Raw genomic sequence first — 17,845 nt, forward strand, 5'->3', positions numbered from 1 at the left:
TAACAAACTTACGACTAATCCAGGAAATGTTTAGATAGGTCGAAGCAGTGCTAGGGCTAGTCGAACAAAGTCCAAGACTAGTCTTAGAACAGACTAAACTCACTTATATAAAACATATGAATTATATATCCAAAATGGCCTACTCTAAAGGTCAACCTAAGGTCAGTCATACCTCAATAGTAAATTAAGGACATTAAAACTTTTAGACACGAGTGACCTTTGAAAGTAATAGAGCTTCAAGTCTTGATGTCGTTTAAACTTGAGAGTTTTTTGAGATCTTGAGATTGAACTTGAAAGCTTCTTGAGATCTTAAGGTTGAACTTGAAAGCTTCTTGAGATTCTTGACTTGTGAACAGTGCTTGTCAAACTAAGTTAATCTTGAGTAGAGCATTGTTCTTCACAAATGCAACGTTCATAACAGTGTCTTTGGCACCACAAATTTGACAACAAACAGGGCTATAAACTATAGCACTTACAGTATCTCGATCCTAAGGATTCCCAAGTCCAAGGGATCCCAAAACTAGGGATTCCCGAGTCCAAGGGATCCCAAAACCAAGAAATCCCAAGTCCAAGAGGTTCCTACCCCTACATTACCCTATGGTGCGACCCACCTGAGATCTGGATCAACCTGAGTTTTGGGCCCATACCCTAACATGATCTAACAAGACGAATGAACGAAATGGATATAATACTGTAACGTCTTGAAAAAATCCGTACAAAGACCCAAGTACCACCTCAGGTAGAAATCGCTAAGGATCGAATCATGCAAAAATTAAATGAAAATTACTTAAGTACTAAACTGAATTAATTAGTGAATTTGCTTAAATCATTTTCTATACGAATTGCAAGACCCAAAACCAACATAATTACTAACTCTACATTTCCTAAAAACCTAGGATCAATCTCAAAACCCAGTTACTCTCGGGAGCATCTTGAAACTCCGTATCGGACTTGGACCGCGCATCGAAAGCCCGATTAACATGAAACCATACAGTTATGAGTGCCTTACTAGGCTTGACAACCATCTTAGAAATCAAGTCCAAATAGTATATAGAAACGCACAACTTGAGCCCAGAGCAAAGTATGTGAGAAACGCGAATATCTTCAGTAAATAGACTCAAACTTAAGTGAATTGGGCCGTTTGCTTATAGGCCAAGTTTAAAGTTTCATACCATCAGATTCTAACCCAATTACACCCTTGGATCAGAGAAAATTTCCTACACATGTCAGTGTACTTGTGGCCCTGATTGAGTGACGATGGCCGTTAAACTGAAACTGGTCCTCCGCGGTCGATCTACAAACCCAATCGGACTGAAACTATAACCTAGCATAGATTCTTTGCCAGGGAAGTTTCTCTAGATCGTATGCAGGAAATGAACCTCCAGATGAGCTCCGTTGGCCCAAAACAGACAACTTTTGGTTATAACCTAAGTATACCATGGCCCTGGGGCCATTGACATCAGTTCTGGGCCTATATAAGGGCCTTAACCCACCCCTCTCTCATTCTATAGGAATTTCCTAACCCTATGAGAGAAAAGAGAGAAAAGAGAAGGAAAGAGTGAGGAGAAGAGAGAGAGAGAGAGAGAGAGAGAGAGAGAGAGTGAGAGATAGTTGTTAGGATTCGTTCCTGCCACTCCACATATTGAATCACCTCTTTCGTGTCGCTATACCGGTGATTTTAACTCCACTTTTGGGTAAGGAATCCTAACCCTAATCTGCTTTATGTATCTTAGTTAACCTATTTCATGATTTACGTAGCCGTTGTCCCATAGACAAAAGCGTAGTGTTCGAACTGAGTTCAATACGAGTTTACCGACGGAAGGTGTAGGCTATAAACGTTTAGGTTATGGTTTTCAAGGCTTTCAATGTTAGTTAATGATTTATGACTGACTTGATTGCTATCACATATGCTTAGATGCGATTTTTTCCACGTATTACATATATATATATATATATATATATATATGAACTATATTGAAATTAATGCATTCCATGTATTTGTTGAAATGTTTGTATGAATATGGAACTATGATTTGTGCTTGACATGATTGTTGTTTGGGAATACATGATTGTTGTATGTGTGGCAACTCCCTTGTGAAAGGATTTGCTATAATATACATTATAACTAATTTATTACATGTATGTTGATATGTGCAATCTAAGTGTTTGATAAAATGCCTGAATGAGAAAATGCTTGTTGAAATGTATTTAATGAGGGTGTTGAGAGAGGATTCTTAATTACCTTATCTATAGTTACAGTTTCCTTTATGTAACCTCTCTTACTATTACATGATTTATGGATGAAACTCCCATGTATAATAACATGTGCACTATATCTTTGTTGAAAGGCTCAAATGAGATTTATATTTAAATTGGTTGTCACATGCTGCTTGGACTATCACATATAAATGCCTATTATGTTTGAGTACGATTGCGACTAATACGTAGTCTAGGCAATCAGTAATGGTTTACGATCAGTGGTCGAACTAGTTTCGCCATGATGGATACGTTCGATGAATTCAAGTCGTACGGTGATTATCGACAGTGGTTAGGCCACAAGGAGTGCGTGTGCACTCCATGTCTATTAATTCAACATACGCTCGTACCAGTCGAGCTTGTCCAGTAACTCGATTGGCCTAATGTACGTTCACCATGTATGGACACTACTGTTTGAATCTAAAGTACCACTTACCATTGAAAAACCCATTTAACCTTAGTACCATGATCCGTTAAGACTCATGAGCCAGGTATGGTGGTATGGGACACCATGGTCGAGCTGTTGGCCTACGCTGGGGTGATGAGCCTCCCCGTAGTGTCTAGTGAGCAAACCAAACTCGTGAGCCGAATACGGTGTTATAGGACACTGTATTTGAACTGTCGGCCTACGTTAAGGTGACGAGCCTTTTTCGTAGTGACCTTGAGTATAAAATAGGCCTATGATCAGGTGATGAGCCCCTCGTAGTGACCTCAAGTATGAATTAAGCCTACACTGAGGTAACTTGCTTCCCATAGCAACCTATAGTGTAAACTCGCGAACTTGCCTATCGTATGTGATTAACTAGGATTGACGACCCTAGATGGATCATTGTTTGGGTAAATGATATAAAAGGGAGGTACCTTAGCTTCCCGAATCTATTGTATGAATAGGTCTAATTAAGAACTTGGCTAACACAACCATGCACTGCATTGCATGTGCCTTTGGCATGGGTGTTGAGTACAGTGAGAGTTTAATATGCGCGACCATGAGATGATGTCACAGAGGGAGTGTAGGCGAGGGTATGCATCATTAATACATATCATCCTTGCATTAACCAGAGTAATTATAAATACTTGTTGTACTACTTTATCATTACTGCTTGACTGAATTGATAACATGTTAACCTTTGCCCTATAGCTCCACTGAGTTGATCACTCACTCCCACTCTAGGATGGTGTTTTAAAACACCAACCAGATTCTATTGTAGTTTCAAACGATGGTGAGGCATATGAGTTAGAGCCGACTTTATGCAACGGTGAGTTCTCCTACCTGCAACTCTCAGGCGAGTCTATGTAGACCTGGAGTTGCGTCATCGGGGCTACAGGGATATGGATTAGATGACATTACACTTTATCATTTTGTATATTTTGAAATTATACATGTAATTATTTAGCCTGGTGACATGATCATACTCTGAGGTTTATATCCACTTACACACTTTATATATCTATAAAAGTCTTTTGCTTGCTTAATTTAATCACCTCTGGAGTATGATATGTTAATTTGGTATAATCCCACTCATGTTTAATGTACAAATATGGACAACATTTAATCATCATTATCTATGTTGCATAAGTGATGCGTTGGAACTCGGGAGTTGAGCATCTGCTCGACTCTCGAATTTTAGGGCATTATAAATACTTACATCATGTTGAGTTCCACGTGTGAGCACAGCCCAAGGAGATTTCAGCCCTCACATCACTGGGAAAAATTGCCCAGTAACACCTTCCTTTTTATTTGTTTCTCATTTTTTTTATACAGCATCAGTGCGAGGCCCACGTGGATCTTCTACTCTGTTCACCACGTACTCTATCTCGAGCAGGTCTAATGAGCTCTAATTTGGGTTGATTTGGATGAACATGGACTCTACAGTTAGCCTTGAAAGATTTCAACAGCAATGGTTCATTGCCCTCATTGCAGCCCACTTGAGATCCGAATCTGTTTCATCTTTCGGCCCATAGCTTAAAATAATCTTTAAAAGTCGGTGGATGGTGTGGATTCAATATAAACATCAGAACAGGGTCCCACTTGTGAGACCCAAAATTGGCCAGCATTTACACATATATTTTTTATATTATTATTATAATCTTTGTATGTTTTGCATACACTATTAAGGTGGGCCCTAAGTGGATGATTTAATCCGTTCACCATCTTAGCTAGCTCGAATGAGGTCAAATAGACTCTGAATAGGACTGGTTTGGATGATCAGGGACTCCAAAGATGGCCCTAGAAGGTTTCAGCAAATGAGCATTGTTCTCCTTAGTAGGGCCCACTCAAGACTCAGATCTACCTCAAATTTTAGCCCATGGCCTAAAATCATCTGAGGTAGATGGTGGACGGTGTAGATTAAACACATTAATCATGGTAAGGTCCATGTGTGGGGCAGCCAACAAGGCTTCCGCCCTCACTATCACTGGGCAATACTGACTAGTGACATCCTTTTTTGTTTCTTTTTCTTTCTTTATTTTTATTATTATTTTTTGTTTTTTACTATGTGGGGTCCACTAGTGGATGATTCATTCTTTCCATTATATCGGCCAACTCTCTATGGACCAAAGGAGTCTAATGATGGATAAGTCCACCACCTACACACACAACAGTCGGACTTAAAAAGTTCCAACAGTGGGACTTTATTTCTCTCGGTGCGGTCCACTAGGAACTCAAATCTCTGTCATTTTTCGTCTCATAATTTAAAATGACATAAAGAAGGTGGTGGACGTCATGGATTAAACAAATACACTAAGGTGAGGTCTATGGTTGGGACACCCCCACCCACATCCGTGTGGCTGTCGTGAGGGGTGCTTCCATTCTCGCCGTCGGTTGTGGTGTGGTCCACCTGATGGTTGGATCGGCTAGATTTTTGGACTCCACAATTAAAATGAGCTAGCAGATGGATGGATGGTGGGGATCTAAGAAATACATCAACATGGGTCCCACGAGTGAAAAATCACTTCAAACCTCCCATGCAAAGTAAAAAATGACGGTGGGTAACCTAACCCCTTAGTATTTGTGGTATGACCCACCTAAGATTCAAATTAGCTTCATTTTTTAGCTCAACGCTTAAAATGAGAAGGGAAATCAGATGGATGGTGTGGATGATATATATACATCATGATTGGGCCCACAAGAGAAACCCATATGATGGCTTTGGAATGTAAATGGTGCTAGAGACATGTCTCTGGAAATTGTTGTGTCCACCGATGACGGTGTCAACATCCCTCTCCCTCCCTTGTGTTTTAAGGGTGAGGTAGGGCCCACCTAGGAAATCTACTCCATTCATTTGAATGTCCAACTCATGGTGGGGCCAAGAAGCTTTGGATCACATCCATTTTTGGTGTATTTTCACCATCCAAGTGTGCTTATATAATCAACTAGTTTAAATAGAAATTAAACATCACAGTGGACCACACAAGGTGGTCCACTCTATCATAGTGTGTGGGACACACACTCTAACAGCGCAGCCCACTTGTGGGTCCCACAATGTCATGCCCTAAAGTTAGAAATCGGGCTCACAAAATTTCTGATCGTCAAATTCGGCGTCGATAGCCTCTGTAGTGCCCCATTCTCAGCTCCTGGCACCCATACGCTAGGTTCCGATCCTGGAACCCTACAAGGAGGATTTTCAGTATGTACATTTATCTTGTAAGAAGCATAACCACAAGTTTACCCAAATCATAAAGGCAACATCATCATCACATATCCACTAATATAAACAGTTGATTACAGTGCTGAAAGGAAAATATACATATATAAAAAATCAAAGTTCCAAAAGACCGCTGCACGCTCCAAGCTCAATGATGCAGCGACCTAATGCCACCTACAGGCATCTATCGTGTATAAGCTTATAGAAAACTTAGAGGGTGGTATAAGTGTGTGTGCAAGGTAAGTGCTAAGAATACAATATTAGAGCAATGCGGAAACATGATGCTAAGTCCTTAAATACCATTAGCCTTATCCAGGCTATGTGATGTAAAAGGATAATAAGCCAATATCATATATTGAAGAAACAATATAGATCAGCTATGCAATGTGGAGACATAGTAAACCAAATATCATATACTGAGGATACAATGTAATGTGCAAATCCTGACGAGTCGACGAATGCCATCAACCTCATCTAGGCCATATAAATACAAAAACATAGCAATTCAAAATATCATATGTCGCAGATGTAGTGCAATATGCGGTGCGAATGAAATGACCAAGCTGGAGTGTGAAGTTGGGATGATAGTACGTAGTATTGCAAGCTATGGGGTTCATCATAAGGAAATTTTATCCAAACCAGTCCCATTCCTAAATTTGGATAGATAGACTCAATGTGGTAAATTCCTGACCTCAGACTGGTTGCGTGCCCCAACTAAAATCCTGGCCATTGCAAAGGTACATATATTAATTAGTTGTGTACCACTAGCCTGAGTGGATAGTGAATGAATGAATAAGTAAAATGTTGAGTATACAACTCCTGCTTAATAAGTTTTCATATCAGTACTGTACATCTCTGGGATCATCACCAGGGTCTAGTACACTCTACACACAATTGCCGCCCACAGGATGCGCAACCATGCAAGTGGAAGAGACCTCACTATCTGCCTGGCCAGTAATCATCCAATATCTATCCAGCACGTCGATAGCGGACCCATTTACAAGTTGATTAAACTCAGCCTAGTTATACCCCCTACCCTCGAGCGAGTAAGGCTACACCCCCTTCTAATCGACCACGACACAGTGGGAGACGCGGCTTACTGGTATTTGGCACTAGGGCACTCATGTATTCACTTGGTCTAAACATTGGAGCGTGTCCTGGCCACAGAGGTTTAATGACTTTCACCTAGGGACATTTATGACACCCCATGTAGGAAAAGATTTCCAATGTCCCATCTGGTCATTTACGATATGCATGTGGAGGCCACGACCCTGATGTCGCTAGGGCATACAGTAGTCATATCCCAAAATGCGAGATGCATGAGTCACACATTCTAATCATGCATCAATCCTACACATACCGTACGCTCATGTGGGATGACTCCACTTATCAGGGAGTCCTATAAACAACCTGCCCTATGGCATATGCAATAGCCATCCACATCTCATAACAAACATACAGATGATACGAATCGGTATGTATCATGAAACTATGCTGCCACATACTCATAATCGGTATCGATAACCAGCATCGATAATCAGCATCAATAATCAGCCTCAATAATTGGCCTCAATAATCGGCCTAACAAAGGGCCTAAGGGAAAGTCACAATGTGGACATTTAACCATCATTGCCCATCAATGTGGACATTTAACTAACATTTCTCCCAAGGAGTGGTCTTCATAGGGCCAAACATATAGTGGGCCCATGACCTCACACAAGGGCCTAACACACAACATAATGGGCCCCACATATCACGATGGGCCGTATCACGTGCGCCTAATATACATCAAGTAGGCCGCATTGCATGGGCCTCAAATATATCACAATGGGCCACATCCCTTGGGCCTCGAATACATCACAATGGGCCACATCCATGGGCCTCTCATACATCACATCGAGCCTCACCATATGGCCATATAAACATCACATTGGGCTTCACCACATGGGCCATATAAACATCAAGTGGGCCGCATCACATGGATCTCATATACAACACATCGGGCCTCATAGATGGGCTATAAATACATCAAGGTGGGCCTCCTGGATGGGCCACAAATACATCGAGGTGGGCCTCATGGATGGGCCATAAATACATCAAGGTGGGCCTCATGGATGGGCCACAAATACATCAAGGTGGGCTTCATGGATGGGCTACAAATACATCAAGGTGGGCCTCATGAACGGGCTACAAATACATCAAGGGTGGCTCATGAAGCACCGTCCAGATGGACCGTGTGCGTATATAGCACATATATCATGAAGAGGCCCATAGAACTGCTAGCTACAAGGCACCACGGCTACTGCCCATCGTCCAGATGGACGGTGTGGATGTAACACATACATCATGCTAGACCCGCAGAACTTGCTACTATAGATACAACAGATATATAGTTGGTGTGCAGGCCCACCATCCATCGGACGGATGGCTTGGATATGAAATAGATGGACGGTGTGCAAATACAACGCATACATCTGATGGGGTCCACGTAGATGGATGGTTTAGATATGACCCATACATCATACGAGACCCACAGACTTGCTGATATGATATAGCAGCTATATAGCTGGTGTGGCCTGCCAGCCCATTGTCCAGATGGACGGTTAGTAGATACATCAAGGTAGGACCCATATATCAGGGCAAACCCCACATGTGGCAGGGGTTCTCACCATCCAGACTGTCTGAATGGTGCAGATACAATGCATACACCATGGTAGGCCCCACATAGCACGTTCAGGAATGGACGACATTAATATAGAATACATATATCAATGTGGGCCCCACTTCCACAGTGTTACACATGTGGGGTGGCCCCACGCCTATGAAAAATAGATGGGCAGCGTGGATTCAACACTACATCATGGAAGCGTCCCACCGTCCCAATAAATGGACGGTGTGGCTACAGTATACATACATTAAAGGTGGGTCCCACCGTCTAGTAGCTCGACGATGGGGATGAAACCCATATATCAAGGTGGGTCCACATCAGTGGACATTTAGGATATATCACATATCTCATGATCCGACCAGCAGAACTTGCTGACGTCACTTACATCAGCTATGAAGCTGGTGGTCTTCATAGAGATGGACGGCGTGGAGTACACAATACATGGAGGTGGGTCCCACCGTCAGATGGACGGCTTGGATCAATAGATACGTCACGTGGAGCCCCACAGTAATTTTCAGCTGCTAGACTGTTGAGCTGCTAGCCCAACATCCAGCATATGGATGGCTGGATGTACACATGCATTGAGGTGTGTCCACACGTGTGGGACCCACCATTAGGATAAAGCTGGTATTTGTTTTCCCCTCCATTCAGGCCTGTCCCAACGAACATGTAGCACGGTGGGCCTCATGAACAGACGGTCTGGATTAAGTGGGCCATACCCATCAAATAAGAGAGAGAGAGAGAGACAACATCTATTGGAGGGCTCTGCCACTATGAGCCCTCCCTTACAAAACATACATCAAGTGGGTCCTAATACATGTGGACCCCAAATCAAAATTAAGATTTAGCGCTACGATCACCCACTGATTCTGCTTCTTCTAGGCTCCATGGAGTCCTTGCCTCCCAAGCTAGCTTTTTAAGGGAGGATGATGAGATTTGGATGGTGAAGATGAGAGATCTAGGGGTAAGGAGTGGATCACAGTTGACTCCTCTCATGGACGTTTCCTCTCCTTGAGAATTGCTTGAATGGAGTGAAAAGAGAAATGAGAGAGAAATGGGAGTTGTAAGGATGGATGACATGGACTGCATGGGTGAGGGATGGGTCTTGTTGACATTTTGGGCATGAGATGAGAGAGGGTATGGGTAGCATTGCCTTGTTGGCATGAAAGGTATGGGAGAGATAAGGGCTTGGTTGACTTGGTGGAAAGAGGGGGGTATGGGCAGAGATTTCATTCTCTCAACCAGGAATCTTTCAGGAAATGGTGCACACATTGCCTACGGTGTTTCCTCAATTTATTCCCAGGCCCACAACTCCTGGCATGGGTATCGCATCAGCGTGCGAGATACACCATTGGAACCGCGACGACGGTGCGGTCGCAAGAGTATAAGTCTCGGGTCGAGCCGACTCAGATTGACAGCACGTGACTCAGGGTTACATGCAAATGCTATCTCCGCATCGCGGGTCACCGAAATTCGACCGGGAGGATCGCAGAAGTCTATAGAATGGTACGGACTAGGATACGGGTCTCAAACACAACACCATAAGAATTAGAAAAGAAAGGGAAAGGAAGGAAAATAAATTCGGCTATCGGGGTGGCCCCCCGCCACTATGGGATCTACCACATACTCAATACATAATCAAGGCGGGTCCCACCCTTATGGGCCCACTAAAATAAAGAAATCACAAAGAGTGGGTGGATCAAAACCCTCTCATGCACTCATCTCGAAGAATGGATAGTTGGATCGTCTTGGATCGACGATCGAATGTCCCACCAAGCTCCTCTTCACCCCTAATCTCCTATAATCATTCTTTTCTCTATTCTCTTACTCTTACTATATTGATCTTTCCTATTACTCTTACAAGCTTTCTTTCTTTTCTCTTAATCTCTCCCTAATCTTTCTTTCTTTTCTCTCTTTCTCATTTAATTTCTCCCTAATCTTTCTAATAATTTTCTCTCTCTTAATCCCTCTCTACACTTGTTAGAAAATGGTAGAAATGAGAGGGAGTTAGGGAGTTTTTGTGGTAGAGATTTTAGGATAGAGAGGGAATAATGGGAAGATGAAGGGGTAAAATGGGGAGAAAAAGAATAAAAGAATGATGGCTAGTGTAGGTAGGGGTATGGGTTGTATGAGAATGACATGGGTTTCTTTGACTAATGGGGAGAGAGTAACATGAGTAATGGATGGCTTGATTGATGTATGGATTGATAGATTGATGGATTGATTGATTTGACAACATGGGGATTTGTGTAAGCGGTGCAGGCGTTTATTATGCGACCTACCTCGAATTGTTTCAAAATTGTAACTTCTAATCTACGGGTCAAAATGGAGCATACTGTGTGACATTAGAATTATAATGCCCGTGCGGTCCCTAGTGTACAAGTATTGGGTTATTACGATACAAAAATAGGGTAACGATCAAAACTCATAGATTCGGTCTGCTGGAAACATGTCGACATAAAAAATGAAACATACAGAAGGTTAATTAGGGTACGGGTCTTACAATAACTAACCGTTCAGTCAACTATTCACTACTAGGTAAAGATATCTGACCATTCACTCTGAGTTTAGACCACCTGATCATAGTAAACTAGCTACTTGATTTCTGCATCCGCTCATACACATATTGAATTAAGATTCTGATTCGTTCATCTTGTTCACCACTTATGAATATGCTTAACCCGCCATCAAAACTACAATCTGAGAAACTTACTCATGTGAACAAATCACTTAAATATAACAGTATACATGTTTTACCTCTTGATCACTCCAAAAACTCACTTGTGATCATCCATTTATAAAACTGATTGTACACCCACTTACATACATGATCAGAGTACTAACCATCAAAATTTTCTATTTTTAACATGTCATCTGACCTTCCATTATGTTGGTTGATATATGCACATTCCCTTAATTAGTTTGGTGAATAATTCCTTATTCATAATGATTTAGATATAAGTTCTTTTGTAATAATTACTTAGAAATGTGCTTATAACCATGTAGAACCATTAGATTTTTGTAAACTCTCATATCAGCAATAATTACAAAAATGCTATTAACCTAGACCTCTGAATTCTACATCACATGGTTTGATATTTTATACCATGACTATATATCATAAATTAACCATAAATGTCAAATTTTGGCGCTTAGATCATTGTAAAAGTGACCTAATTAACAAATCAACCCCTTAACTATTGATTTTGGTGTCCATTGAGTGAAGAAACCTCGTAGGTAGTCGTAGTATGATATTTTCCTTCATATGAACAACTTAGATTGCCCATCATATGGACCAAGTGTGAAATATGAAGACCTCACTTTAATAGACTTTTCTTAGGCGCGAAGTTATTTTGTCAAGGCCTACTAACTCCTTATAAATCAGGATCTTCCGATTTAACCACTTTCTTCCGTCCATTACAACTCAAATTTTGACCACACTTTGGTCTCATACGACTATGAGGTTATAAAAAATTTAGGCTCTGATCTATAATCCTACATCGTTGAAGGTTGAATCCAATTTCTTTATTTTGTTATAAAAGGTGAAATTTTAGATTTAGGCTTTTCCACCATCGATCAACCACCAATTTTTTTCCAACCATTTGCCAATCCTGACTACACATTATTTTTTTTCAAAATTAGGCCCAGATCATCAAGTGTAGACCATTAATTGAAATCGAGTTCATTTTGGTACCTGTAAGGAGAATTTTTGAGATAAAACTATAAATTTTGAATCACCAAGAAAATCATATAACCCGGCTCTACTTGACGACCCTGACATAATGGACAAATTATATTTAAACAAAGATCGTTAGATAAGGGCAAATTGGATAAACTCAATCCAAGTGGGATGGGAAACACACCCCTCTCACACCCCACTCCTTTATAAAAGGAGTGTGCGTCCCTTCTACACTCACACACCCACTTCCCTGAGATCTAAAGAGAAGGATAAAGAGAGAGAGATAAAAAAAGAAAAAGAAACAAAGAGAAAGAGATGGAGAAAGAAAGAGAAAGAGAAGGAGAAGCCTAGATGCCCTCTTCATTCTCCATATGTATGGTGTCTCCCTCTTACTCAAGTAATGTCGTGATTCATTTGGAATCTTTTTATGTAAAAGCTTTCTTACATGGACATCTACCTAAGGTTTACATCTAAGGTTAAGGTGAGGGATTCCTTTAAAACTTACCTTGATTTAAGTTGTTATGAATTATCTTACCTTTTACATGCTTTTATGTTACATGACTCTCTCTCTACAATTGTTTAATTTACCACCAACAATTATTTATCCTTTAAAAATTATGGTATGATGTTAATTACGAGTGATCTTTATTAATTTATGTGGGGTGATGGATACAAGTCTTGCCCTTGTCTTTACTATTTTTTTTTGAGTTAGTCCATGCTATTCTCCTCTTTTGTTGAGTTAGCCATTGATACTCTCCTCATTTGTTGAGTTAGCCATTGTTACTCTCCTCTTTTGTCAAGTTAGCCATTGCTACTCTTCTCTTTTGTTGAATTAGTTTATTACTACTTTTCTCATTTATTACGTTAGCCTTGTGCTACCTCCCTTTAAGGCTTTGGTATGTGTCTTGAAATTCCAAAACTATCATGATTCAATTTATCTCTCTATTGGTGCTAGTGATGTGTTAGAGGTATCAAAACTAGTGATTCAAATATTTATTGTGGACGTAATACGTTTCGGGTAGTGACCCTCTTAGTCGGCACATTATTCTATGGGTTGGTTGGCTTGATGCACAATCGATGTAAGTAAATCATCATGTGTGATACATCACTTCTCAGGATTGGATGTTGCAAATAGTTGCTCCATGAACACATCGTGTCACGTAAATCGCCTAATTTCATTGTTGTGTCGCCTTGAGATGTTTGCATAAATCCATGTTAACGTTGGACACGTCGGTGAATCTCCGTAGTTATGGAATGTGGGGCGAGTCGGGTTTTCTATGAATTATATTCCACATTATGATGATCACTGCATATGATGAGCCGTACACACTTTGCTAATTATGCATTCATGTAAGTTAATTGTGCATACTAATACCACTCGTAGTGGTGGGGTACGAGACGTATCAGAACTCTTACATTACTTTTATAGATCTCTTGAATTATTGTTAATCTTAAAGGATAACCATCACTATGAGTAGGGCATTGACCCTCTCCAACCATACAGATGATTTGGGTGGTGTACAGATTGAAGACCTAGAGGACCATCTCCCTATGGACGATTATACTGAATGATTAAGAAGATAATTTTATGATTTTATTTTATATTTCTTCTACAAACTCAATAATCTAATAAGCCCTCTTTGAAAGGGCATTTGATAATTTATTGAAATCATCTACTCTGATGAAATAATAAATATAGTCGATTTTATTCTCATGAATGGGGTTACCTTCATGAATGTAACTGGATGTGATTTAATGAAAAAAAATATATGGTGCGATTTTTAAAGTATCCGATTCATTTAATTATTAACACCTGATTTTCTCGGGCATGGGTATAAACTTTGGCCATGAAAATCTGGGATTTTACAGATTCACTGTGCGAGTAGAACTTTAAATTTTGCCCAAGTGAATTACTCTACTACGAAGAAGGAACTCTTAGCCGTAGTGTTCACTTTGGACAAATTTAGGTCTTCCTTAATCGGATCCAAGATCATTATCTACACAGACCATGCGGTGCTGAAGTACTCTTTTTCTAAGAATGATGCCAAGCCTCGCCTGATAAGATGGATCCTTCTGCTCCAGGAATTCGACATAGAAATATGAGACAAAAGGGGAGTAGAGAATGTAGTATCTAACCATCTCTCTAGACTTGATCTCCTCGATTCCCTTGAGCCGACACCAGTAAATGATATGTACCCTGTTAAATAATTGTTTAAACTCTCCTAATTACCTTGGTTTGATGACATTACGAATTATCTTGCCACATGTTTTCTGTCGACATATTGGACTGCGTAAGATAAGAGAAAATTCTTTGTCGAGGTACGTAAGTTTTTCTAGGATGATCCTTATCTTTTTAAATATTGTCCAGACCAAATTATAAGGAGATGTGTGCTAGATAATGAACATTAGAGCGCTATTTCGTTTTGTCACTTTCAGGCCTATGGTGGTCATTTTTCTGCTAAAAAGCCACAACCAAAATTCTGCAGTGTAGGTTTTATTGGCCCACTATGTTCAGAGATACTCATGAATTTTGCAAAGCTTATGAGTGTTGTCAAAAATTAGGAGGATTGTCCCATTGAAATATTATGCCACTGAACTCCATTCTTATCATTGAAGCTTTCAAATGCTGGGGCATCGATTTCATGGGGCCATTCCCCCAATCCTTTGAAAATATTTACATTTTCTAATAGTAGACTATGTCACTAAGTGGATTAAAGAGATCTCGTGTGGGAACAATGATCATCAAATGGTCATTAGATTCTTAAAAGGAAATATCTTTTCCAGGTTCGGAATGGCTCAGGCCAACTTTAGTGATGGATGTTCACACTTTTGTAATGGTCCATTCGAGAACTTAAGGTAGAAATATGACATCTCTCATAAGGTAAGAACTCCATACCACTCGCAAAAAAGCGGGCAAGCCAAGATTTCCAACAGGAAAATTAAACAAATTATGGAAAAAAATGGTTAACCCTGACCAAAAGGATTAGTCAATGCACTTGATCGATGCTATATGGGCTTACCGTATAGCCTTTAAGACCCCCATTGGAATATATCCGTTTGGACTCGTCTATGAGAAAGCTTGCAACTTATCTATGGAGTTAGAACATATAGTCTATTGGGCTATCAAAAATTTGAACTTTAACTTGGACAACGTTAGCTCGTTGTGCAAGCTTCAAGTGAACGAACTCGAAGAAATCTGAAATGATGCATACGAGAACTCGAGAATTTACAGGGACGGGTTGAAGGCGCTCCATGACCGGAACATCCTTCGAAAATCATTCATAACCGATCAAAAAGTCCTGTAAAATTCTTGGTAACATCTTTTTTCAGGTAAACTTCCCTTTCCTTAGACCAGCCCTTTCACTATTACAAATGTCTATCCTCATGGGGCCGTCGAGATAAAGAATCTAATGAATGACAACATTTTCAAAGTGAACGGTCATCGTCTCAAGCCATTTAGTGGAAAATTTGACACAAAGGATGTGTCTATACCTCTAACTGATCTTGTATACCAGGATTGACCTCCTAATTTGATGGAGGTATAGTTAGGTTTATTACTTTCATAGTATTTAGGATTATGATAGTTTTGATTTCAGTTATTAGTCTTCATTCTAACCCATTTACATGTTGAGAACTTTGGAAGAGCTTCAATTCTCCTTCTTTAGGTACTGCCTTCCCATCACTTCCTTTGTACAAGATGACGTCCGTCCATTCTTTTGTGCAAGACAACACCCATCCATTCTTATACATCAAATGACATCCATTCATTCTTCTACAAAAAATGACATCCATTCATTCTTCTGTCCCAGAATGAGATTTTTAGAGAGAGAAAGATGGAATATTTTTATGCCTTAACAGATACCCCCCTGATCCTTCTTTGATTGATTTATGAGATCAAATGGAGGATCGATCCTCTTCTTCACAAAAATCCCTTCACGTCAGAGAAGGATTCTTCATGAATAAAGCTGATTGCATATCGGAGAAGGGTCGCTTAAATGAAGATCTTTAATAGTTCATTTCGAAATAATTAAGCTCGAAGGAATCATATTTGAACAGATTACAGTTGAAGGATGACTGTATGATCGCACTCGAACGGAAGACTGAATAATCGCAACCAGTAGTGCTGATCGAATGCTTTATTTAAAGAGGATAAATTCTCTTTTCATCGAAACCCGTCACTGTAACAGTTGTGACGGCTTCATCTTTGAGTAACTTGGCCAGAGATTTGTCTTTCAATATTGCTGCTGCTGCAACAGTCTCTTTGATTAGCTCTTGCAACTCTTTGAACTTTGTGTCTAGGGAGTTGTTCTTTAATGCTGCTCCTGCTGCAGCAACCTTTTTTATTGTTTCCTTTATTCATAATCTGCATAACCTATGCTTTCAAATGGTAATCTTTCCTGCCAGATTAATTGGAATTAGTATCTTAAGAAGTCATGATTTTTAATTTAGTTTCATGAAGTATATATAATTTTGAAATATATTGAATATATTGAAATCTTCTAGAAATATGATAATGATCTAATTATTCTTTCTTTGCACTTGTCATCATGCTTCGCATTATATCGTGCTCTTGGAGATGTCATTTCTGGCTCTAGAAGTTCAATCGTTGAGTCTTTTCTAGTCTATACTCAACATTTCTTCATAAGCTAGATAGGAATATCTTTTTCCTGAACCTTTGCTGATTCAAAAAAATAGATAATATTTCTCTCAATTCCATTTAATGGCTTTCTGGAAGACCATAAAAATTACTGATGATGATTCTATCTCTTTGATAAACATTTGTTCTTTATCTCATCAAGTCCAATGTTCAGAGACTTGCGATGTCATTACTAGAATAGTAAGAAGTTATGGCATTGGACCATATAACCGCGCCTTGACATAGAAACAACTCTCTAGAATGTTCACACTAGATCATGCTTCATACTCCCCAGTTATAATTATCCAGCTCATACTTCTTATAGTTGGATGCGTTAATATCATTAATATTACTCAATGCGCGACTATTGCTCAGTAGATTATATCATATGGAGTCCTTTGCCGAGATTATTAGAAAGACCAAGGCATAGATTACTTTGAAGAAATAGATCATGCCGCCTCTCTAAGTTAACTTTGTATAATGATTTCTTCATAAAATACTAATAAAATCTTCTAATACACTTTGAAGGATGAATAGCCTTTGTAGCTCCTTTCAAAGAATCCGAAGAATATATCTGAATCTTTAGATGGTCCTAAAGAGAATGATAATTCTTTGCTAGCTTATTCTTTATCACTTTTGAGAATTTTGTGAGATAATATTTCTTTATAATCAAGCAGGCAAGAGACAGAAGACTCTCGTGGCTCTTATTAGATGAATAAATATTTTGTAATCGAAGACTAGTAGTTGATCTTGAAGATTTGAACCTTCAAATAAAGAACCATCAATATCTTGAAGGCATTTGCTGTTGCTGTGATTTGAACCTGATTCAAAAGAAATGCATATATATATATATGTATATATATATATGTATGTATATATATGTATGTATGTATATTGTTTAATCAATTGTTGAGATTTTCATCAGGCAATTGCATATCTGAGCATATCTAAAGTAAATAGAT

The sequence above is a fragment of the Magnolia sinica genome, chromosome 3, assembly GCF_029962835.1.
Source record: "Magnolia sinica isolate HGM2019 chromosome 3, MsV1, whole genome shotgun sequence".
Taxonomy (NCBI): Eukaryota; Viridiplantae; Streptophyta; class Magnoliopsida; order Magnoliales; family Magnoliaceae; genus Magnolia; species Magnolia sinica.